We start from the raw sequence: 26097 nt of genomic DNA, 5'->3' as shown, positions 1-26097 counted from the left end.
TTGAAACTCAGGCAGAATAGCGAGGCAGAATTCTGGTCAGTCCAAGGAATCTCTATAGGCTGTACCCTCAATTAGTATCCCTATTAGTATCCCTATAATTGTTGATGGATAGCTCCTGATTTAAGGGAAAAGGCAGTCCAGTCAAAAGCTGGCAGAATCCAGAGCAAAGCATAATGACAGCCCCAACCTAAGGCCTCAGTATTAACAATTTCCAAACCTTTCCTGGGTCAAAGATAATTGTAGCTTATTGATTTTTAATCTTTCCAGGTTTTATTTTAATAAGCAATTAATCTTTCCTCTGATTAATTTAACTTTGTCTTGTTAACAGCAAGGGCCATCATTAAGCAAAGAGTTTAATTAACAACTGGTGAGATTTCTATTGACTCAATGGGTATTCCCCATCTTACGTGTGGAAAATCAGTTGGACATTTCCCTAAGCAGGTAAGTTGCTAGTTTCTTCTGCTCTGGAATCTTCAGGATAGCACTCACACAAAAAAAAAATTAGGTTTCACTGTATCTCAGTGCATGTGACAATAATAAATCAAATCAAATGAACAAAATCCTAGGAGAAAATAAATTCAGGAACAACAAGGACTTTTTATACTCTGGTCCCTTGAATTTCAAGGTCCATATTTAGACAGAATATACATTATGTTCATAATTTTCTTTACATATTAAAGAGTGCTCAGATTTAATCTGTGGACTAAAATAAATAAAGTCATCTGTTACTTCCAGCCCTGGAAGTGCCTGGACTATTCAGTCTATCATAAAGAGCAAAAGAAGAGTAATTAACAGATGAAATATTTCGGTGGCATAGAGTAAAGATACCCCAATAAATCTCTGATTTATGTTGTTGTTTAACTTGATTTTAGGCCTGAAAAAAATGTGCTTCAAATCACAAAGGCTCCATGGTTTGCTTGCAGCAATGTCTGAACTTGAGAAAACATCAGACACAAACTCTCAGATATATCTCACCAATCCTTTGGAGATGAGAGGACATTTTAAAAATGATCTGTAAGGCCCATTCTTCAGAAAACAAGGCCCAGGAAGCTGATGTTAAGGTTCATTGTGGAAGGCTTGTTTGGTTCAGAAACAAGCTTTCTATTAGGGAAAAACTTAGTCTCTATAATATAACGGTTCTTGGGCCTCTGTATCATGGCTGTTTCTGGATTAGTAATTTATGCACAGAGCATAGGATAGAGCAGTTCTCTTCCATAAATATTTGTTGAAGATTATACAGTGTACTCTTTTATTGTAGACATAGGACACGGTTCTCATATAACACACTTCAGATGATAATCACTGTTACAGCTGCCTACAGTCCGTGCTGAATGGTGTAGCAGGTGGATTGGAGCACTGCAATTGGTTGGCCTGTTTCCAGCAAAAATGGATGAGTAATTATTAAAGCGATGCTCGGGGTTTCAGTGCTGGGCTTGGCTCCAGGCCAGAGCCAGTGCATTTGTCCCCGTTTCGGAATAACTGGAAACTTGTTGCTACGTCTCAGGTTTATGGAACAGACTGTGAAGTTGAGATTCCTGCCATTGTGGCAGCCAGAACACATGGCGAAGAACTCGAGCACTGTATGACCTCGGAGCCTCATGGGAAATGTTAGGAACAAAATTGCCTTTCGATGAAACTGCAATTAATCAGGGGGATCCAAAAATTCCTTCCTCGAATATTAGAGGACGATATGCAACCAATTAGTCTTTTGCCACGAATGAAATGTGAGTAAAGTTCTTTGAATTTGTATTCAATTAAATTCAAATGTGCTAAGAGAGTACAGGTCACACATGTATGCTGCTATCATCAGAAGAATATTTAATTCCATTGGCTTTCATGTCTTTGGATGTTAATTTCTCTATCCACCACCCTTTATTTTGGAATTTATTTTTCTTCTCTTCTTTTAGCTTAATTCTACTACTAACTGTTCACCACCTGTGACTTAAAGAAACATGCACTTCAGTATACTGGTGATGTATTAAAGTGGCCAGGGAAACTTATATCAACAGTGCAAGTGGGAAGCTGCATTCACTATCCCTACATAAAGATAGCAAGGCAGTAGCACAACATGGACAAAGTTTCATTATTTATCTGTCACACCCAATGTCTTTATACAAATAGTCTGTATTAAAGCAGTAGATGAGAACAATAATAAGCATATCTAATAATATCTTTGAAATGTGATTACTTTGTGCCTTTATTTTCAAAGAGGTTCCAATCTTTATATTTTTAATAGTAGTTTGATTGTGCAGACTTGAGAATTTGGAAAAAAAGAGACCATTTTGTTGAAGACTTTCATCTTGCATTTGAGTTTTTTGAAGTAACAAAGAAGATTGATGAAGGCAAAGCGGGGGATGTGATCGATGTGGACTTCAGTCAGGCATTCGACAAGGTTCTGACATGGTAGACTGATTAGCAAGGTTAGACCTCATGAATAGTGGTGGTGAAGGGTTGCTTTTCAGACTGGAGGCCTATGACCAATGGTGTGCCACAAGATCGGTGCTGGCTCCACTGCTTTTCAGCACTTGTATAAATGATTCGGATGTGAACATAGGCGGTATCATTAGTAAGCTTACAGGTGACACCAAAATTGGAGGTGTAGTGGACAGTGAACAAGGTTACCTCAGATTACAACAGGATCTTGATCAGATGGGATGATGGGCTGAGGAGTGGCAGATGGATTTTAATTTATATAAATATGAGGTGCTACATTTTGGAAAGGTAAATCAGGGCAGGACTTATACACTTATTGGTAAGGTCCTGGGAAACGTTGCTGAAAAAAGAGTCCTTGGAGGGCAGATACAGTTCCTTGAAATTATGTTTTGCAAATAGACTGGGTAGTAAAGAAGGTGTTTGGCATGCTTGCCTTTATGGGTCAGTGCATTGGGTATAGGAGTTGAAAGGTCATGTTGCGGCTCTACAGGACATTGCTTAGGCCAATTTTGTAATGCTACACTCCTTTCTTATAGCAGGAGGACCAGAAAAATGTTGTGAAACTTAAAATGATGCAGAAAAGATTCGCAAGTATGTTGCCAGAGTTGGAGGGTTTGAGCTATAGAGAGAGGCTGAATACACTGCGGCTATTTTCCCTAGAGCATTGGAGGTGAGGAGTGACCTTTTAGAAATTTTTAAAGTCATGAGGGGCATGGATAGGGTGAATAGTCAAGCTCTTTTCCCCAGGGTATGGGAGTCCAAAACAAGACGGCATAGGTTGATGGTGAGAGGAGAAAGATTTAAAAGGGACTGAAGAGGCAACTTTATCACGCAGAGGATGAGACATATATGTAATGAGCTCCCAGAGGGTGTGATGGAGGGCTGGTACAATTAAACCATGTGCATATGAATAGGAAGGGTTCAGAGGGATATGGGCCAAATGCTGGCAAATGGGACTGGATTAATTTAGGATATCTGGTCAGCATGGACAAGTTGGACCAAAGGATCTGTTTCTATGCTGTATAGCTCTATGACTCGAAAATCAGGACAATTTGCTCAAACTACCAAACAGAAAACAACAGGAGAAGATGGCTGAATAATTGGCAAGTGGAATCTTATTGGTAGAATATTGCCAGGGAAAATGCAACAGTTAATGATAACTGACAGGTATCTGCCAAGCTTTGTAGAAATTTTAACCCATGCAAGTTGACTCTGGTCAGGACATTAAAGATAGAAAGAGCCTGTACACAAACTGTGCCTGTTTCAAAAACAACAAAGTAGTCATTCAAAGAGAGTCTCCTTATTTCTCAGAGCACAGTTGAGTTACCCTAGTTAATCTCTGAGTTAGATCAGGTATTAGCCACAGTAGTTAAGTATTCAGGTAAATTCTGCATATCCAAACCAATTTCTGTCACTTGATTATTTGATACATTTATTGTGGGTTCTGACAGCAGAAATCTGCCAATCAAAAGGTTTAACTTCCCAGGCAATTTCCAAGGTTAGATCACATGATTACAAGGAGGACTAGCCATTTGGATACAGAACTGGCTCATAGGTTGGAGACAAACGGTGGTTGCTTTTCAGACTGGTGGCCTATGACCAGTGGTGTGCACAAGGATTGGTGCTGGGTCCACTGTATCTGTGTTTCAACTTCTGTCAGATCCTGCTGTGAATCTCCAAAACTATGCCACATCCCCAATCACCGCAATACCAGATGATTTGGACATGGTTCTTCCTTCATGCTGGTGAGGTCAGATTTTTAGTCTCTTCTATTTTTTTGCATTAGGATGCACCTTGACCATACAACCATCAGAGGTTCTAGCAGAAAGCCTATCATTAACAGGAGATAGAAGAAAATGTGCAAGGACAGCAAGGAAGGTGGCACAGCATCTTCAGAGTCATTTCACCAAAGGAAGAGCTGCTTTGCAAGAGTAAAGTACTCATTGGGAGCCTTTCCATGATATTCTCCCTTACCGTGTTCTGAATTCCATCAAATCATAGAAAATGTATAATGCAAAAGTGGCCAATCTGCCTAACAGGTTTGTGCCAGTCGATGAAGACCTGCCTAACCTATCTACATTCTTGCATTTAATTCCAAGCCTCTCAGGTCACAGCTTTTCAAGTGGAGAATCAACTATTTTTTAAATGTGGCAGAATGTTTCAGGTTCCTACTACCCTCTGAGTGAAACAAATATTTCTTCATCACCCCTAATATCCTTTCCCAATTATTTTAAACTTAAATCTTTGATCCCTCTGCGAAGGGAAAGGAGTTACTCTATCCAGGCCTCTCATTTTTAAATTTTAATTTTAAAAGCCTCAAATAAATCATTCATTTAGCCACATCCGTTTCAAGGAAAAGTTACGCACAGTCAGGAAGGAGAGATAACATCCGGAGTGAGACACAGCCTGAATGAATATATACTTCGGGGATTTTGGAAGCAGCATAGGAATTCGGTGAAGAGGGGAAGAGGTGCTTTCTGCTGGCTTTTTACCTCAGTTTGTAAGGTTCTTTTAAACCAAAGCCCAGGATCAGAGGCTCTTCACAAAAGAGTGACATTACAATGAACCAATTGTTCACTGGTTGATAATAGCTGCTAACTTGATGATCTATTAGCGGTTACTTTCAGACTGAAGGTAAGTTGGGGAAATATTTATAAGTTACAAACTAAAAGACCTGTTGAAGACTTCTAAAAATCAATTTAAGAACTAAATAAATAAATAGAGATGCAGTGCTAGGCAAAGTGTTGTACCTGCATGATGTGGGAGTCAGTCGACACATTGTGGTTCATCGTGACTGCATCTTTAGAAAGTGGGGAAGTTTGTCGCTCCTCTCCCTTGTAAAATTGCTGTTTCTCTGTATACAGCTGTTAATGTTAACTGTTTTGTAAACTGTGTATTGTTTAATAAAATTAAAACTAGAAAGTGGGACAGCACGGTGGCTCAGTGGTTAGCACAGTTGCCTCACCACGCCAGGGACCCAGGTTTGATTCTACCCTTGGGCAATTATCTGTGTGGAGTTTGCAAATTCTCCCTATGGATTTCCTCTAGCTTCCAGCTACTGTACAACAATGTCCAGGTTAGGTGGACTAGCCATGTTAAATTGCCCATAGTGTCCAGGGATGTGCAGGCTAGGTGGATTAATCTTGGGAAATGTAGGGATATGGGGTACGGTAGGGAGTTGGGTCTGGGCGGGATCCTCCCCAAAGAGTCAGTGTAGACCGAAGGGTTGAATGGCCTACTTCCACACTGTAGAGATTCTGTGATCCTATAAAATGTTGTTTGCTGAGGAACTCAGCCTAAGAATTGATGAGCTCGAGTCTGAGCTTTGAACACTGCAACACATCAGGGAGGTGGAGAGTTACCTGATGCTGTGTTTCAGGAGGCAGTTACACCCTTTAGATTAACGACCTCAAATTCACTCAGTGGTCAGAGACAGGACAGTGGGACGACAAGCAAGGCAGGTAGAGGATCCAGGTGGTCATGCTAAAGATGCCAGAGTCCTTGATCTTGTCAAACAGGTTTGAGATTGTTGCTAAATTAAAAACCACAAGAACTGCAGATGCTGGAAATCAGAAACAAAAATAGAAATTGTTGAAAAAGCTCACCCAAGTCTAGCAGCATCTGTGGAGAAAACATCTGAGTTAACATTGGCGGTCTAGTTCTGAAGAATGCACCTGATACATTAACGCTGATTTCTCTCGACAGATGCTGCCAGACCTGCTGATCGTTTCCAGCAATTTCTGTTTTGGTTTGAGATTTTTGCTCCCTGTGTGGACAAGAGTGGGGGCTATAGGGAGGATGAGACAACTGACCATAGCACCATAATAGCCATTCAAGGGGTGGAGGAAAGAAATACAGTTGTAAACAGATCAGTATAGTCAGCGGAAATCTCTGTGGTGTGGATCGACAGTCCTGAAGGCTGTGTTGCCTATGTGGTGCCTGGGTTCAGGAGATCTCCTCTGGGCTACAGAAGAACTTGGAGTGGGAGGGGAAAGATTCAGTTGTCATGGTTCACATAGGTGTCAATGATAAAGATAGAAAGAGGAAAGAGGTTCTGCTGAGGCAATAGGAGCAGCTCAGGGCTAAATTAAAGAGCAGAACTACAAAGATAATAATCTGATGATGTTTTGGTAACGATTCACTGGACTCAAAACATTAACTTTGCTTTCTCACCACAGATGCTGAGTTTCTCTAGCAATTTTTGTTTTAGTTTATACTGTTGGTTTCAGCAGTTGTCTTGTATGAAAACTACATTGTTGCAAATTCAACTCAACCTCTCTCCTGATCTTGTAGGAAGGTAACTGCAATTTATAATGGCAAGGCCAGTCTGAACCAGGAGCAGAACAAAGTTGCCAGTGACTTCCATTATATTCACCAGCACCGAAATTCTTGTCTCTTTTCCTAAGAAGCTTTAAAAAAGGTTACCTCACACTGTGGTGTTTCCTGCCTTTTGGAACAAGTATACCATGCTCACAACCGCCTTTATTTCATTTAACTCGTTGCAAATTTCAATAATCAAGTATCCCATATGCCTTCTTAACACACTATTAACATGTCCTGCTGCCTTCAGGGATCTGTGAACAAGCACCCCAAGATCTCACTGTTCCTCTGAACATCCCATGTCCTTCCATTCCCTTGTCTCATTACTTATTTCAGTGTGCATCGCCTCACACCTCACAAAGTGTATTACTCTACTCCCAATAAATATTGGCTGAGTTAATGATACCCATATCCCACGAATAAATGTCTAACTTTGACTTCAAGAAAAGACATTGTGTTATCAGCAAGCAGATAGTTTGAATTGACCATTTCAGAAAGGTCAGGAAGCAGGTGGGTCTTGAACCGAGGCCTCCTGTCTCAGTGGTTAGTACTGCTGCCTCTCAGCACCAGAGACTCAGGTTCAATTCCAGTCTTGGGTGACTGTACAGAGTTTGCACATTCTCTACGCATCTGCACGGGTTTCCTCCAGATGCTCTGATTTCTTACCAAAGTTAAAGGATATGCAGGTGAGGTGAATTGGCCATGATAAATTGTCTGGAATGTCCAAGATGAAGATTAGTCATGGCAATTTGTAGGGTTATGGGGATAGGGTGTGGGGCTGGCTGGGATGCTCTTTGAAGGGTCGATGTGGACTTGTTGGACACTCTGTTGGGATTCTATGAAAGATAGGGGCAGTATCACAATGCCAACTACATGAACCCTCGTCAAAAGCAGACATTTCACCATCCTTGAAACATTTCCCCTGTCATCAAATTGCCAAAGCAGCAGTGGCACAGATTATACAGGGATAAGAGTTGAAAGATAAATTTAGAAAACGAGGATCAACAAGTTCTTGAAGTTGGAGACCAGAAAATTAAAAAAAAACTCAGTATTTTGTTATTGCCATGGTTACAATACAACTATAGAGCAGATAAAGCAATATTTTCCATAATGAGATGCTATCATTTTCAGAAGTAAATGAATTCCAATATTTAAAAAAAAAAAACAACGTTTTGCCAAGAAATGATCTGCTTGGATCAGGATTCCTGTTAACTTCGGATTCAAGTTGCCTATTTGCAGCCCTTTGTCCCACAACCCATGTCATCATTCAATCAGCAATTCATTTGAAATAAATCCGCCTGAAAACATTTAACAAAACTTGCACTTTACACACAAGTGATTAGATTTCAAACATGTGGTTCTGTCTCTGGGGGAAACACAGTATTTAGCATGTTCAGCATTAAAATACAGAACATTGGCATCAAAATTTCTATGCAGTGGGAGTGAACAGGAAGCACTCAAAGTTGATGAAATTATATCCCTGGATCAGCCATATAATTATGTGGAGATGAAGGTACAAAGGGTTTTACACGAAGAATGTCCACAGATTCTTATGATGACATTAAAATTATCAAAAAAATGTAGTTGCAAGTCCAAAGCTGTTTTCTATCATTTAAGAATTTAATTCACGTCCCTCTGTGGCTTTTTTTCAGCAGAAACATCACATGAGTTGTGATAACAAAATCCAGCCACCAATGGTGTGGATACTTCCTGAGTTTATTTCTACACTGGCAAAAGCGTTGGTGGTTTAGAGGGAAGTTATGGGAAATTTGCAAGATCTACAATGCAGTATTTTCATCAACGATTCTCCAGTTCATAAACAATGTTCTCCATTTTGGCACAAATTGCTTCACAAGATAGAAGGAGATGGCTAACAGATAAACTATTCCTTGCTCTCCAGTCTATCCAGTGAATTTCTGATTCTCACTGTTGCTGAGATCCATAACAACAATTGTCCTTATGGCAAATCAGCCAAATGGCTGTTCTTTGTATAAGGTTAGATATTAAGAGAGGATTTTAAATCCCCCTGTGTTGGGCAGAGGTGGGTCTAAGCTAGAGGGGTGGGTTTAAATTGGCCAAAACCTGAAACCCAAAGATCATCTACTGCAAACACACCTACTTCCTGTTAAGGTTTTGGTGTGTGCCCATAAACTCTCTGGAAAGGCAGATCAATGAAATCAATATTTAATTTAGATTGATTTAATGACATTTCTGTTGCCATTTCATTGTAATGGAATTCAAGGTGAATTTGAGAGCACTTTGATAGGCTGGTTAAAAGTTAGGTGTCTCTGGCTTAATAAAATACAGGCCAGACTCTTCCCAGGTTTTGACTGAGGGCAAGCCATGTCTCATTTGGCAAATTGTCTCCCAAAGGCTGAGTAAGTTTTCTTGCATTGTCTTCTCAAACCTGTTGGGTTAATGTTGTTTGAACACTCACAGTGAGAATCATGCCTTATTTCCATCCCATCCTACCAGACACCATTTCCAGAGTATCTTGCCACTCACTGGAAATCCTGGAATTGACTGGTCTCCTTGGCACTAGTGCCACCTTTGAAAGGTGCACCCAGAAAAGGACTGTCAGTCTGGAGACACAGTTCCTGGAATTTGCACCACACCTGGCATAGGGTGGTGAAGGGGGACCTCACCCAGCTTTGCAGGCATAGCCCTGGAGATCCTGCTGGATGGTGCAGTGTAGAGGCTGGACTCTTTGTCCTCAAACCAGCTGTGGAGGCCATGGCACCAGACCCATGCCAACCTGGTCCAAGGTTGACACCCAGGCTAAAGCAGTCTCAGCCACCTAGAGGAATGCCCAAAACCATTGGAAGAAACTCATAGAAAAAAAAAACAGGTGGCTCAGTGGTTAGTACAGCTGCCTCACAGTGCCAGAGATTCAGGTTTGATCCCACCCTCAGGTGGCTGTCTGTGTGGAGTTTGCACATTCTCCCCCTGTCTGCATGGGGTTTCCTCTGGATGCTCGGATTTCCTCCCACAGTCCAAAGATGTGCAGGTCAGGTGGAATGGTCATGCTAAATTGCCCATAATATCCAGGATGTGCAGGTTAGGTGGATTAACCATGGGAAATGTTGAGGGGGTGACAAGGATGGGGTGGATCTGATTGGGATGCTCTTCAGAGGGTTGGTGAAGACTCAATGGGCCAAAGAGCCTGCTTCCACACTGTCAGAATCTTCTGAAGCCAAAGACATAGTAAATAGGAGCAGGAGTAGGCTATATAGCCAATGTCCTTCTCCATTCCACCAAGGTAACTGCCACCATCTTCTCTCTGCTACCTCACTCTATCTCTGTTCCCATACCCACTTCCCACCAAGGTGCATGCTCCACCACTCTAACTATTGCCTGCATCATTTTCTCCAATCACCCTCACCCACTTCAAACTGCTACACCATTAACTCTGCATTCCCTCTGTGCTGCCTACTTGCCTAGGACGCCTATCTATGTGTACCAGTTAATTCCATCTTCTATAATACCTGTTTTTCTCTCATCTTTGGACCAAAGTGATCCACAGTAGAGCAGGAAGTGTCAGGACGATACTGTGTTGCTTGTTGTTCAGCTTCTTGGTCTTTAGCAACAGATTCTCACCATCTGAAGCAGGGTCTGGATCAGCTATGGATTTACCTGACTTATAGTGCCAGGACCCCCTGGGTGAAAGCTATCCCTCTTAAGTGGATGAGATCTGCTAATAAGTATGGCAAGCTGACTGGCTTTGTGTAATATCAGGTTGGCATCTCTAACTGGAGGGGCATAAAGACAAAGTGAGGTTGAAATGCTGTGAGTATCCAGATAGACTTCGTGTGAGAGAGGGCTATGACAGCGAGTGAAGGACCTAGAAGTATGACCTACTCCATTTCATAGCTGGGCACGTGTTTAAACGAACATATAAATAAATAAAAATTGCGAGCGAAACTCTGCAAGCCTGGCTGCATCTGTGGAGAGGGAACAGAGTTTACTTTTTGATGCTGCCAGACATGTTGTGTTTCTTTCTGTTGTATTTCTGACCTTCAGCATCCACAGAATTTTGTTTTTACTTCAGTGTGAATGGAGAGGAATGTACAGTGCTGGGAGTAGGCATGTGTGCATCTGTACTCACCACTCACCTCCCCTGACCTGGATAGATCATTAACCAACTTTCTGCATTATCCAGGTGGTTATTGCTGCTGAACTTTCGCAGCTACCTCTAACCACAGTTCAGACACACAAAAGGTTTCTTCTTCCCATTGCTAGAGACAATCAATTCCTTCCTGCTCCCTATGGCCCCTAGTTGTACATGAAGAGAATTGCTTTCAAAAGTCTTGAAACGTTCTGTTACCATGTTTGAACTTCACCATCTTTTTCCAACTCCTTCACATTCCATCATTCAATTTGCCCTTTAAATTGTTTAAACCCTCCAATTTCCTTTCAGAAGTATGCAGATGATTTGTTTAAATTATGATGTGGAGGTGCCGGTGTTGGATTGGGGTGTACAAAGTTAAAAATCACACAACGCCCGGTTATAGTCCAACAGGTTTATTTGGAAAGCACTAGCTTTTGGAGCAGTGCTCCTTCATCAGGTGGTTGGGGGGGGCAGGATGATAGGACACAGAATTTATAGTAAAAGATTGAAGTGCCATACAACTGATGTGAAGTATTGAACAAACCGAGATTGCTGTAAAGTGTTTAATCACTGTAGAATGGGGTTGCAGGTTTCGATTCATTAATATATAAATCCCAGAACTTCTTTCAAGTCACAGTCCTGAGATAACTGAAGGTATTGTAAAAGAAAAGTGGCAACTCAGCTTAGACAATGCATTAAAGATATGAGAGTCCCAACCTTGAGCCAGACCGGTTCCATTTATAAAGTAGGAATTTATAAAATGTCACATTGACCGACAGTCTACAGATTGGCAGTTTCACTAAGCTATCAGGGAATAGTGGAGCATTCAGCCTACCCAATATTGCACAACATGAAGCACCACCAATCAAGAAAGCATCCCTGCTTGACGTTATTCAATAGCAGTCACGAGCAATTCCATTGTGACTGGTTCGGGTTAGCGAACTTAGCACACATCATGCATACAACTGGACAGATATCAAACTACTAATACTCAAGATGATTTTTACCTTACTTTTTGGATTGCGGTTCATTCTATTTTAAGAATGGAAACTGTTTTAGTTGTAATTTCCATAACTCTGTGGCATGAAAGTGGAAAGAATAAATGTTCCATTCTGTGAATAAAAGACCATTCACACTGTTTTAAGTAAGTATGGAAAAAACCCAAAGCTTGTTTTCAATCAGTAAAATACTCTCAGATTTTTAGCTCCCTCAGACTAATTTTCTCTTATTTTTGAATAAGAAATGTTCTCTAAATTATACTTTAAAGAGGCATTTCCCTGTGCACTGATAATTTTTTTGGCAATCATACAACTGCAAAACACCACTGTAGCACACTAATGTCGCCTCCTGCGGGAAGTTAGTTCAATGTGTCAAATTATAACCGTGTCCTTTGTAACTTTAAGTGTTCATTATCAAAGAACATGTTTTAACATTTCAACTCACTGATTTCATCAAGGTGATAGATGCTACTATGCAATGAGAAAATACTTGCACTTTTGACTCCCACCCCAGCACTAACATCAAGTACTCTCAGCTCAGATAAATCGTGGGATGGAAACGTCAATAATGAGTTGTAACTTCCAACCTCCGAAGAGCTCATGAACCAGTGCGATCACAGTTTAACCTCCTAACATCAGTCACCGGTATGGACTCTTCAAGTCAGTATAGCTATAAATTCATTTTATAGAATTATATATAGTCTGCATTCACATTTTCAGAAATAAGTCATGAACCCGTTGGTATAAACAGCAATCTCTATGTGATAATAATGGAGTGAAAATTATGAGTTTTATTCAATAAATTCAACTGGATGTCTAACTAAGATCAAAAAAAGGCTACAAATATGGGGAGAGTGAGTATGTAAGTCCTAGTGAATGAAGGTCTATTCATTTGTTACAGAATATGAGTCAATAGTGAAAAGCCAGAAATTCTTGCCAGTTCTATTGGGATCCATTATTAATAACCACAGCTTATATTTATACAGCATCTTAAAATCAAAGGTCCAAAAGCTTCGTCCAAAAGCACGCATTATGAGTATTACAAAAGCAAAAATCACATTGAATGACATAAGGAAGTAGGACAGGTGACCAACATTGTGGTCAAAGAGAAAGATTTTAAGGAATGTCTTACAGGAGGGAAGACAGATAAGGAGGCAGAGCGATTGCCAGTAGGAATGAGGCGGAGAGACTAAAATGAGGGATGCTCAATCTCCCAGAACTTGAGAAGTGTGGAGATCTCAGAAGGTTGTGGAGATGCAGGGAATTACAGAACTGGAAAGGGTGCAGGCCATTGTGGAAATTTAAAACAAGGGTGAGAACTTTAAAAGCAAATCATGGTTCAACCAAGAAGTAAGTCAGCAAGAATAGGGTGAACCTGATGTGGAGCATGAGGACAGGCAAGATTTGGATGACCTCAGGGCAAACATTGGCACTCAGAAGGTGTGTTAGATTAGGTAATAACCTTACCTAGAGGTAATATAGGCCTGGATGAGGATTTCAGTAACAGATGTACTGGGGCAGGGGCGGAGTCAGGCAATCTTATAGAGATGAAAATAGACAGGGTTTCGGTGATGGTGCGATTGAAAATTTATATCCGGCTCCAATGCTCCACCAGGTTTTCGAACAAGAGGTAGGGTTTGAAATGATGCCCACACAGAACTAAATATATGCGGAGGTCTTAAAAACTCTGGTGTTTCCTAAATATAAGTGGAGGATATTACAAATTGTCCAGCAGTGAATGTCTTATGAACATTCATATCTCTTGGAGCTGCTCAAAGGGTTGAGAAAGGTGTTGGTGAGCTGGATCTCAGTGTTGGCAATGTCCATGTAGAAGATGATGTGTTTTCAGCTGACATCACCAAGAAACTACCCGAAGATGATAAATAATGGAGTCCAGAGATACATTCTTGGGGTCTCGAGGTAATCGGGAGCAAAAGGCAAAGAAGCTCTTACTCACGATTCTCTGGCTTCAGTTAGATCTATTAAAAATAACCACAGGCAGGTGTAATCCCATTTACCCAGATAATAGTGAATAGCCATGAGAGGAAGATAGTGTAATCAACAAGGTCAAAGACTACAGGAAGGACAAGCTCAGCAGAGATAGTTTACTTTTATCACAGCTGCAGCATGCCTTAGCAACGTCTTATCAAGAGCCATTTTGGTACTTTATCAGATGCAAAAACCTGATTGGAAAAATTCAAAGAAAAGATGAGCAGACTTTTCAAAACTTTTCAAGGGTTGTGGGCATCACCGGCTAAGTCAGCATTTATTACCCAGGCTTAGTTGCCTTGAGAAAGTGACACTGGGTCAACTTCTTGTATTATTGCAGTCCATGTGGTATAAGTACGTTCACAGCACTGTTAGGCAGCGAGCTCCGGGGTGTTGATACAGTGACAGTGAAGGAACATTGATATAGTTTCCGGTCAGGATGGTGTGTAGCTTGAAAGGAAACTCGCATGTAGTGATGTCTCCTGCCCTTGTCCTTCTAGGTTGTGTTGGAAAGGTACTGTCCAAGGAGACTTTGAGAGTTTCTGTTGTATATCTTGTAGATGGTACGCACGGTTACAATAAATTGGTGACTTTGGGAGTGAATGTTTCAGATAATTTCAATGACAGCATGAGAAGAGACAGGAAAGAAACCAGAGTAAAATATAAGGTAACTAAGAGGAAGATTGGTCTAGCGGGTTAGGTAAAGGGAGGGATGTAACAAGAGACAGATAATTGTGTGGCTTTATGGTAGTGACTGGAAATTCATGAGCTCCTTGCACTTGTGATTGTAGGAGTGGAGAAGACTTGGATATAAGAAGATGACATACCATGGAAATGGTATAAATAGAAGAGATCCACCACAAATATGCAGTACAAGTCTCTCTCAATCACTGTCTAATTTTAAATGACAAATTCCGTAAACAACTGAGCAGATGATAATAGCATTGTGGTAATGTCAGTTGGACTAGCAATCCAGAACATCCAGGCTAATGATCTGGGTACATGGGTTTAAATCCCACCAGCACTGATGATGACATTTAATTCCATGCATAAAATAAAGGAAAATAAAATCAGGCTCACAGTGACTATGTAACCACTGTTGATTGTTGCAAAAACCCATCTGGTTCACTAAAGTCCTTTAGGGAGGGAAATCGGCCATCTTTCTCTGAATATAACTCCACATTCACAGCAAATGGTTGGTTCTTTACTGCCTCTGGGCAATTAGGGATGGGCAATAAAGGTTGGCCCAGCCAGTGGCATCCAAAAACCTGAAACAAATAAACAAATTTATTTTATTTATTAGTGTAGTGTTAATGGGTCAATGGAGACATGATCAAGGACAGTTCAGTAAACATTCTAGATGCTTTTCGCAGAATCCCAATGTATCTTTGTTAACCAGTGATAAAAGGTTAACTGTTTGAAGTGAATTTTCTTGGCATACACATTTGATTTATTCACTTGAGCATCATCTTGTCCACAATTGAGGTCTTCTCAAGTAAGTATTTTTCTGTTAAAGAATTAGTTCGTTGAAAAGATAAATATTTTAGGAGAACATCATTTTTGCAAATGTTTGAGTTACATACCATTTAAAACACAGTTATTAGCAATCAAAGTGGAATGCAAAAGAAAGACAGGCTTGGACTTTCTAAATTTTTAGAGCCACAAATCTGTCATTTACCTTGGTTTAAGTGCATGGAAATGAAAAATACATTTTCTTTAAGCTGCTTGTGTGGTTGTTATGCCCTTGGGTTAAGATGACATGCAGGGCAGGGCAGAGGAAGCTTGGTTCATTCATCTAAACCTTCAAAAGATTGGTGTCTACATGGAATTCCTCTCACTGCCCTCCCGACCCTATTGTAAATATTGTTCCATTTAATACCCATTTCAGAAAAAAAATCATTCAACTGTACTCCTTTGCAAATGGAACTGCAGAATTTTGTAGCTATGATTGCTACCTTGTGCAGACACATGGATAGACTTCATGTCATGCATGTCAGTAGGGACCTGTCTGGGTGAGTGGCATATTGTTGCATGATAGACCAAAATCTCTATCTAGCACTTGCAGTAAGTGCCAGTTCCCTGTGTGGCAAACATATTGAGTGTCTATTCAAACAAATAGGCCCTGGCAGAAATTAGGTGGGGGCTAGTTCTTGATTCAGTCAAGAATATGGAGACTATTGAGGGGTGACCTTATAGGGGTTTCCAAAATTATGAGGGGCGTGGATAGGGTAAATAGGCAAAGTCTTTTCCCTGGGGCTGGGGAGTCCAGAACTAGAGGGCATAGGTTTAGGGTCAGAGGGGAAAGATATAAAAGAGACCTAAGGGGCAACTTTTTCACACAGAGGGTGGTACATGTATGGAATGAGCTGCCAGAGGAAGTGGTGGAGGCTGGTACAATTGCAACATTTAAGAGGCATTTGGATGGATATATGAATAGGAAGGATTTGGAGGGGTATGGGCCAGGGTGCTGGTAGGTGGGACTAGATTGTGTTGGGATAGCTGGTTGGCATGGACGGGTTGGACCGAAGGATCTGTTTCCATGCTGTACATCTCTATGACTCTATTGATGGCCAATGGGTCCCAGTACCATCAGTCACAAGCACAATCTGCTCACAGTCCAGGTCACCATAGTCATAGTTAGGAAATGTGTCTGACTGTAGTCTATGGAGTGAGCACCAGTCAGTCCTCTTGGGCCATCTTAAACAATCAGGGGAATTATGTAATATAATTTGGGGAGCTATAAAGAGAGGGGTCAGGAGTCAGGTCCATTATGTCTAGGGTCTGCTTATTAGTCAGTAAGAGGTCTATAGCAATTGCAGTACTGGGTGTCCGTGCATGGATCATTGACAAGGCTGGTTGTAAGGGCAAAGGGGAATGCACTGCCAAAAAAAGGGGTTGGACAACCATGACTGGGAGGGGTGGGGTGCTGCAGAAAAGCAGAGGCATGTGGTGATGTGAGGACAAGGACAGCAAGAAGGATAAACTCAAAAAATAAGAGGCGTAGGCAGAACAGCACTGGAAGACATGATAGACTATGGGAGGTGGCAGTGAGCAGGACTATATCAATGCAATCACTTTGCTTTATCAAAGGTGCCATTTAAATTCTAGTCATAGTTGGTACAGTTTAACACGTTGACATTCCAAGCTTCTGAATGAGCTGTAATCTCAAAAAAATGCTCTGTTCCAATTTAGCTAATCACAGCAGGGGGTGTCAACAATAAAATTAGTTTCAGCTTTCCAGAGACAATGAGGGAAATTGTTGTTGATCATTACTCAGGAAGCCAAATGTGTAGCTTTAGGCTTGTACATTTACAGGGCATTTTCATAGATTATAGTCCATTCTCATTAATTAAATGATTGGTCTAATCAGGATTTAGAAAACATTCGTTGATTTTGATTACTTTGAAGAATCACTTTTTGTTCGATTGGAATAAACTTGAGGAAATTGTGGTGGTTTCTGTAAAATAGCTTTTACATTTTTTTAGTTTTGTTTGAGCCATTGCTCATTAGCATGTTTGGACAGAAAAATGAACAGCAGGGAATAAAGGGATAAGGATCATGTACAAGCAGATGGGATTACTTTAGAATGGCTTCATGGTCAGCACATACATGATGGGCCAAAGGCCCTGTTCCTGTGTTGTACTATTCTATTTCTACGTAAATGCTCTGAGCTTGAGTTTAAGGAGAATTATATGAAAGCTTGAAGATGACATAGAGCTGTAAAGAGGATTGTCAGTGATTTCAAAATGTTACAGTCACGTTAATAGAAATTTACTGACTTGTTGTGATAAACAAAGAAGATGATCTAGAAAAAGTGGTTTTGGATTGGGGAAGGCAGATTTCATTAAACTAAAGCAGGATATGACCAAAGTGATGCAGCTGCTTGTGGGAAATTCAACAGCAGAGCATTGGGGATGTGTTCCAGAGGCAAATTGGGTGAGTACAGGCCCACCATTTTCCTTTTAGGATGACATGCAGGAGCAAAGTCCCAGGGACCTTGGGTTTTCTCGGCATATTTAGGACTGGCTCAGAAGGAAAAGAGAGGCTTTATGCAGGTGCAAAGGGAACAAACCATCAGAAGCCTTACAGGAGAACTGAAAGTGCAGGGGGATCTTAAGAAAACAATTCAGGGGACTCAGCAAGATGGCGTCGATTCTGTAGAACTACTCTGGACATCTCTGCCTAACAGCCAAGGCATACTGGTGTTTTTCGCCATCCCTGGCCAACTTATGTGGTGGAATTATTAGTTTAAAACCTTACAGAACACATATTTGTTAATATTTGGGAGTGGGAAGGATGCCAAAGGGAAAAGGAGCAAGCAAACAGCAGCAGGGAGGACACTCCCCTGCAGCACCTACAACACCAGAGACTGCAGCAGCAGCAGCCTCTCCTGAACCCCCCGGGGACCTGACAGACTCTGAGGAATTGGCTGCAGCAATGGAGAGACTTACTTTGAAAGTGGAGGCTGCGATTGAGGAGATCCGTGGGGAGGCTCGTGCCCAGGTTCAACTTATTACAAACATGCTGCAGAAGCATGAGCCTCGGGGAGAGGCTGGAGGAGGTGGAGGGTCAAACTAAGGCCTCGGAAGCTGCAATAGAGTCCTCATCCAGTCGGATCCAGGTGCTGGAGCGAGAGGCACGGGCCTTGCCAAACCATATCGACGCCCTCGAAAATCGAGGTCAGAGGATAGATCTCCGAATTGTTGGGCTCTCTGAAGGTGAGGAAGGTGAGCAGCCAGTCAGCTTCTTTGAAAACTGGCTGCCGAAGCTTTTGGGCCTTCACATCGAGTCTAGAAGGCTTCAGATTGAAAGAGGGAGGACACTCCCCTGCAGCACCTACAACACCAGAGACTGCAGCAGCAGCAGCCTCTCCTGAACCCCCCGGGGACCTGACAGACTATGAGGAATTGGCTGCAGCAATGGAGAGACTTACTTTGAAAGTGGAGGCTGCGATTGAGGAGATTCGTGGGGAGGCTCGTGCCCAGGTTCAACTTATTACAAACATGCTGCAGAAGCATGAGCAGGAGATCCAGGGCCTCGGGGAGAGGCTGGAGGAGGTGGAGGGTCAAACTAAGGCCTCGGAAGCTACAATTGAGTCCTCATCCAGTCGGATCCAGGTGCTGGAGTGAGAGGCACGGGCCTTGCCAAACCATATCGACGCCCTCGAAAATCGAGGTCAGAGGATAGATCTCCGAATTGTTGGGCTCTCGGAAGGTGAGCAGCCAGTCAGCTTCTTTGAAAACTGGCTGCCGAAGCTTTTGGGCCTTCACATCGAGTCTAGAAGGCTTCAGATTGAAAGAGCTAATTGGGTTACAGTGCACAGGTCAGGGCCGGTGCAACACCCCCACTTGGTCCTAGTGCACTTCCATTCATATAAGGACAAGCAAAAAGTCATAGAAGCTTCCAGATCCCTGGGAAAAGATCCACAGGCACTGTTGCACAAGGGGTAAAAAATCATGTTTTTCCAGGATTTTTCAGCAGCTGTAATTCGAAAGAGAAATCCTTTGATGAAGTTAAAAAGAGGCTGAGGAACCTGGGCATCCAGTACTCCGAGATACCCCGCAGTGCTCCGTTTCTTGTGGTTCTGTTCGCCGAGCTGGGAATTTGTGTTGCAGGCGTTTCATCCCCTGTCTAGGTGACATCCTCAGTGCTTGGGAGCCTCCTGTGAAGCGCTTCTGTGATCTTTCCTGCACAGGAGGCTCCCAAGCACTGAGGATGTCACCTAGACAGGGGACGAAACGTCTGCAACACAAATTCCCAGCTCGGCGAACAGAACCACAACAACGAGCACCCGAGCTACAAGTCTTTTCACAAACTTTGAAGAGTTCTGTTTCAGCCACAAGGACTCAGTTTATACATTTGACTCAGCGGATAAGGCTAAAAACTTTGTGGACACTTTAAAACAGATGGATTGGCCTGAAGAACATGGTTAATGTTTGTTCTCTTTTCTATCTTTCTCCATGTTTTCCCTTCCTTTTTTTATTTCTTTCTTTGTCCCTAATAATTTCCTTTTTGGAAAGGGGGGATAAGATTTTGGAATAAGTTGTTCCTTTTTTTTAATAACTGGATTTTCTGATGGGAAATTTTGTGGATGTTCTTTGTTGTCTCTCCCCTTTTTTTTTTGTTTGTTCTGCTTCTCTTTTAGTCACAAGTAAGGGTGATATGAAGCCAGGGAGGGGTGGAGTGCTCATCCTGACTTTGTCTTTTTTTCTGTTGATTTAAGGATCATTTCTTTGTTTTTTTTCTGGCCTAAGGCTGGGGCACAGTCCGGGTTTGAAGAAGCTGTGAAGGAGGGGATGGGGAGGGTGAGTGCCCCCTATGGGCAGGGGGAAGAGTCTTCCATTCAAGATTCTATAGTTGTTTTTTTTTGTAGTTTTTTGGTAGTAATAGTTGTTTATAGTTATGATAGATTAGTTTTTTGATTCTGAGTCTTTATTTACTTATGCTCGGCGTTTTGTAAGCAGGGTTCTCCCTCCGAGGGGTTCAAGGGTGTCTGATAGGGGATATGGCTAAGTATCTTATTAAATGGTGCACCTGGAACATTAAGGGGAGTCATTCGCCTATTAAAAGGAAAAAAGTGCTTTCTAGCCTTAAGAGGGAAACGGTTGATATCGCTTTGTTGCAGGATACCCATCTTGATGATGGGGAACACCTGAAATTACAACAGGGGGATTATGACCAGGTATTCTTTTCATCCTTTACTACTAAAAGTAGAGGAGTGGCAGTACTTATCCAGAAAAATCTTCACATTATTTGAGCAGGGACGGTTTGTGATACTTAAAGCCCTGATACAAAGGGAGGAATATGGCATTTTAAATGTCTACTGTCCTCTGGCGCATCCCCTCAAATTTTTGATTTGTGATTTCTCTAAGTTGAGTGCTTTTGGAACAAGGCACATTATTATAGGGGGGGATTTTAATTGTCTTTTGGATCCAACAGTGGATAGGATGACATGTGGGCCCCCAACTATTTCTTGGCAGGCCAAGCAGGTGGTTGACCTATGCGAGGAGTTGGGACTGGTGGATATTTGGAGATGTCATCACCCTACCAGCAGGGACTTCACCTTTTTTTCAAACCCACATAAATGTCACATGAGGATTGACCTCTTTCTGGCTCCCTCGGCCCTTCTGGATTAGATTATGAGTTGTAAAATTGGGACTATAGCTATCTCTGATCACGCAGCAGTATATTTGGAGGTTAAGGCCAAGAGTGAAGGGTTAGGTTTGCAGCACTGGTGTTTGGATCTTTTTCTCCTTCAGGATTCCAAATTTGTGGAATACTTTTTGAAGGAGTTTCAGGAATTCTTGACTATCAACTCAGGCACGGCTAGTAGTCCGTCCATGCTATGGGAGACTGCTAAAGCCTTTGCTAGGGGATTAGCTATTTCCTATTTGGCTAGGCTGGAACGACAGAAGGAGGAACAGCAGCGTCTACTTGAGACGCGGTTGAAAGCCGCAGAGGCAGCACATTTTGCACAGCCTTTGGTGACTAAGCTACAGTGGATCACGGCCCTTCGGGCTCCCTTGAATTCAATACTGACACAAAACGCAAAGAAAGAACTTCCTTTTGCGAGACAGAGGCTGTTCAAATATGGAGGGGGATAGGCCAGGGAAGTATTTAGCATACCTGACCAGGAAAAAGCGTGCTCCCCAATCCATTACTGCAATCAGAGACAGCGCCGGGGTCCTTGCATATGATGCTAAAAAGATTAATAAGGCTTTTTGGAGCTTTTACTCTGAATTGTGTTGGTCTGAAAGTTGTGAAGAAAGGAGGGCTAAAATTGAGACCTTTTTTAAGAACCTGGACCTCCCAGGGGTAACCTTGGAACAGGCCTCTCTCCTTAATGCCCCCTTACAGTTCAGGAAATACAGGAGGCAGCTGGGCAACTTCAGAGTGGGAAAGCGCCTGGCCCTGATGGTCTTCCAGGTGAGTTTTATAAGGTGTTTATAGGGATTCTGTCAGGGCCGATGTTGGAGATATACAATCACTCCTATATGCATGAATGCCTACGACCATCTTTGAGAGAAGCTACTATTTCTTTAATTCTTAAGAAGGGGAAGGTTCCTGAGGATTGTGCCTCATACAGGCCCATCTCTCTATTAAATTCAGATTTCAAAATTCTGTCCAAGATCCTAGCGCTGAGATTGGAAAGGGTATTGCCCCATATTATTAAAGAGGACAAGACAGGCTTTATAAGGGGCTGTAGGTCCTCTAATAATATTAGAAGGTTGTTGAATGTGGTCCAAGTTTGTCAGCAACGATTGATTCAGCAGTTGGTGATTTCCTTAGATGCAGAGAAAGCATTTGACAGGGTGAAATGGCCGTATCTTTTTTATGTCTTAGAACAGTTTGGGTTGGGTGGAGTCTTTGATAGGTGGGTGGAGGCTTTATATCACTACCCTCTGGCCGCGGTCATCACCAACAGAGTGAAGTCTGGAATTTTAGGATTGGTAGGGGTAGTCGGCAAGGCTGCCCCGTCTCACTGCTGTTGTTTATGTTGGTGATAAAGCCACTGGCAGAGGCCATTCGTCAGAACATCCACATAACCGCTCCGGAAGTGGGATCGAGGGCACACAAGATTACACTGTATGCGGATGATGTCCTTCTGTTTTATCGAACCCGATGACCTCCATACCCCATTTGATACTATGTAACAATTCATTTGGGGCTATTTCAGGATATAGGATTAACTTTGCAAAATCAGAGGCTATGCCTTTGGGGAACCTTAAAGATATGCCAGAAGTTGAAGGTGGCTCTAAGTGCCCTTTTAAGTGTTCACGGGGGCGGGGTTCCGGTACCTAGGCATTTTTTTTACCCCCAAGTTTGCCCTGTTATTTCGGACTAACTTTGCTCACTTGCTCGACAATATTAGGCGAGATCTCCAGAGATGGGAGGCTCTTTCAATTTCATGGTTGGGCCGAATATCTCTCATTAGGATGAATGCTCTTCCTCATTTGCTTTATCCCATGCATATGATCCCTATAATGTTTTCCAGGTCAATGCTGCGGAAGCTTATGGGGTGGTTTGGTTCCTTTGTCTGGCATCATGGGCGGCCCTACATCAAACTTACTAAATTGCAGTTGCCTCAAGGAGAGGGAGGAGTTGATTTCCCAGACATCAGGAGGTATCAATTGAGTTCCTTGCTGTCCTTTGTCTGCGATTGGGTAGGTAACGATCCAAACTCAATATGGCTGGATATTGAGGTCTCCCAAGCAAAGTGCCTTCTTATTCACCTGTTGTTCATGGATAAGATGAGGACAGTTATGGACCACTGCCGGAACCCCATTGTCATTAGTACAGTCAAGGCTTGGAGGGAGAATGAGGGTTGTTTATCCAAGACTTCGCCACTTACACCTATAGTTGGCATGCCAGGGTTCCGACCAGGGATGATGGACTCAGGGTTCAAACTATGGGCATCGAGAGGCAGTTCTAGTTTGGGAGACTTGTTTGAGGGGGAGGTTATGATGTCTTTTGAGCAACTAAGCTGCAAATACGGGTTACCAGTGGAGACCTTTTCCGTTTTTTCAGGTGAGGGATTTCATCCAGAAGAAGACTATACTTCTCACTAAGCCCCAAAAGCCCAATACAGAGAGGCTGTTGCTATGTTCCACAAACACCCTTTCATGCCCTCTATCGCCTGCTGGGTGGCAGGGCCTGGCAGGATATTAACTGGTTATGTGAGGTCTGGGAGCAACAGCTAGGAGTGGAGATCTCTTCTGAAACATGGGAGAACATATAGGAGAATACTCGAAAGATCTCAATCTGTAACAGGACATGTGCGATGCAGTTAAAAGTTCTGCACAGGGCTCATCTGGCACCAGACTGCCTGACAAAGTTTAAAAAAAGGGGCATCTTCAGTATGCCCCAAATGTAAAATAAGTGTAGGTACTCTTACCCATTGCATCTGGGCATGCCACAGGCTCCGTGTTTATTGGAGCGCTGTGGCAGGAGAGATAGGGAGGGTATTGAGGACTGAAGTCAAAGTAGACCTGATATCTCTCCTCTTAGGTTGTCCGAATTTACCATTTTTAGATGGGCATGGGAAGAAACTATTTAATATTCTTGCATACTGTGCATGGAAGAATATTCTGATGAACTGGGTGTCTGAGAACCCGTGGGCTTGCTGGGATGGCAGAAATTAATTATGGAGCACATTCCCTTGGACCTTTTTACAAACATGGTGCACACACAACAGACCATTTTTATAAGACATGGCAGCCCTACTTGAGTTATTTGGAAACAGATTTGTCAGTTGTCTTAACTAGGACGTTTGTTCAACCAGGATGGTTAAATTTGTCAAGCTGGGCCCTTGAGAGGGTCTCCTGAGTTAATACGGGTATGTATACAATGCTCCCGTTCCTCTGTTTGGGATCTTTGCGCCGAGCGTAGCTGTTCTGTATTTAGTGATTTTTTTTTTGCTTTTTTTTTGGTGTTGCTTTACACACTGTTAGGGTTTGTTTTGTATTAGAGGGTAGGATAATAGTTAGGAGACAGTAGTTGTATTGTTTTTGTGTTTGTTTTCTTTTTATTATACTGATATTTGTTATTGTTTTTTTTCAATAATTTTATATGTTTGTAAAGATTTTTAAAAAATTGCTAATAAATATATTTACAAAAAAAAGGAAGCAATTCAGACAGTAAAGAAAGGGCATTAGAAAACACTGCCAGATAAACTTGGGGAGTATCCCAAGATATTATTTCAGTATATTAAGGGGAACAGGATAACCAGGGAAAGAGTGTCCCCATTAAGGATCAAGGAGGAAATCCATGCGTGGAATTGGAGAACATTGGCAGGGTCTTAAATGAATACTTCATATCTGTCTTCATGTTGGAAAAGGAGGATGTAGCAGCAGAATGTGGGCAGAGGAACTGTGAAGTTCTTGAGCAATTTGACAGTGGGGGCGAGGAGATATTGGACGTTTTGGCAGGATTAAAAGTAGACTCAGAATCTGTCTCCTTATCATAGTCATCATAAGAACACTGGCATTATTAATTGTCTTGGTAAATACTTGCTAAGAACCTGCAAGAGCATCTATATAGCATCTTTTGCTAAATTTACTTCATTTCTGAGCAACTCCCAATTCTCCCCTTCTTTCCCAAGAAACTAGACTGTGTTAATTCTTGAAATGTAAGACAGAACAGTTACCTATTGCCTAGTTCACTGCTTGACTCTCTGGGTATTCATCTAACTTTTTTTTCAGCACAATGGTCCTGCAAGCTCCATAGACACTGTCCTTCTTTTGCCTTTAATCCACACCAGCGGGCATCCTGAAACAAGCAGCCTCACCACATTATCATACCTGCTCTTGGATCAGCTCACTTTCCACTTCAACGTTCCCTTTGGAACATGGCAATGCTTGTGATCTTCATGTTGCTGCTGGGTTACTGTGCCCAAAGGAACACACATACATTTTGATGGATCTTCACAGGGTGCATCTTAGGTCCTTAGCTTCATTTCTTCATGCTCATTAACTTTGCACTCACTTAGGCATTAACAGAATCTGTGGTAAGCATTGCTTTTTAGTGCATAGGGAGAGCTGGCAGTTTGTCAGCGCCCAGAGCCTGAACAGTCAAGGGGGTGGGTATGTTATGTATCACATTGTGCAATGCTACTATCACACAAAGAACAGAACAAAGAACAATACAGAATAGGAACAGGTGCTTTGGCCCACTAAGATTGTGCAGAAAGCATATACCAGCAGCTTATGCAGCAAATACATTGCATGTGCTTCAACCAAACAGCTATGTTCAAAAACCAAATGGGACCAATCCTTACTGGAGTCAAGGGGGAGTTATGTTCCGACCGGGAGAATTGAGCCACTGTCAGTCAAGAGCCTCATCTGATTCCTGTCCAGGGAGTGAGCAATGGTCAGTTTTGCAGGTAAGGGTGCAACCAGTCCAGAGATGGTTACGGATATAATACTTGGCGTGCTGTGGATCCATCAGTTTGGGGGTGGGGTCAGGTTCTCCTGCAATGAGACAAAGGGAGGGGTTGAGATTGATAGAAGTGGGTCGAGGTGCAGTTAGTGATGATGCACAAGCAGGAGAAGTGGCGATAAAATGTCTTCACTGAATGAGTAGGAAATGCAAAGGGTGGGAAAGGTAAACAATTTGAGAGGATGAGGTGGGTGAGAGCCATAAAGTGGACACAATACAAGCAGAATTGTAGTCCATGATCTTTAATGAGATGTCTGTGCTATGGCAGAGTTAGAGTGACTTAGTTCAGGGATCCAGTTCAGAATAAGAGAG

General features: G+C 42.2%; 1 long non-coding RNA gene across 1 annotated transcript in view; it reads left to right on the top strand.

The window, feature by feature from the left end:
• Positions 1-1455: 1455 nt before the first annotated feature.
• The window catches only part of LOC122562046, a 31107-nt gene continuing 6465 nt past the window's right edge, over positions 1456-26097 (top strand). Inside the window, exon 1 of the long non-coding RNA XR_006315196.1 lies at positions 1456-1724. This is a non-coding gene — a long non-coding RNA (uncharacterized LOC122562046). The remainder of the gene's footprint in view (positions 1725-26097) is intronic.

Source organism: Chiloscyllium plagiosum, chromosome 24, assembly GCF_004010195.1.
Source record: "Chiloscyllium plagiosum isolate BGI_BamShark_2017 chromosome 24, ASM401019v2, whole genome shotgun sequence".
Lineage (NCBI taxonomy): Eukaryota > Metazoa > Chordata > Chondrichthyes > Orectolobiformes > Hemiscylliidae > Chiloscyllium > Chiloscyllium plagiosum.
Note: the sequence above shows the minus strand (reverse complement) of the source record. Positions and strands in the feature narration are given on the sequence as shown.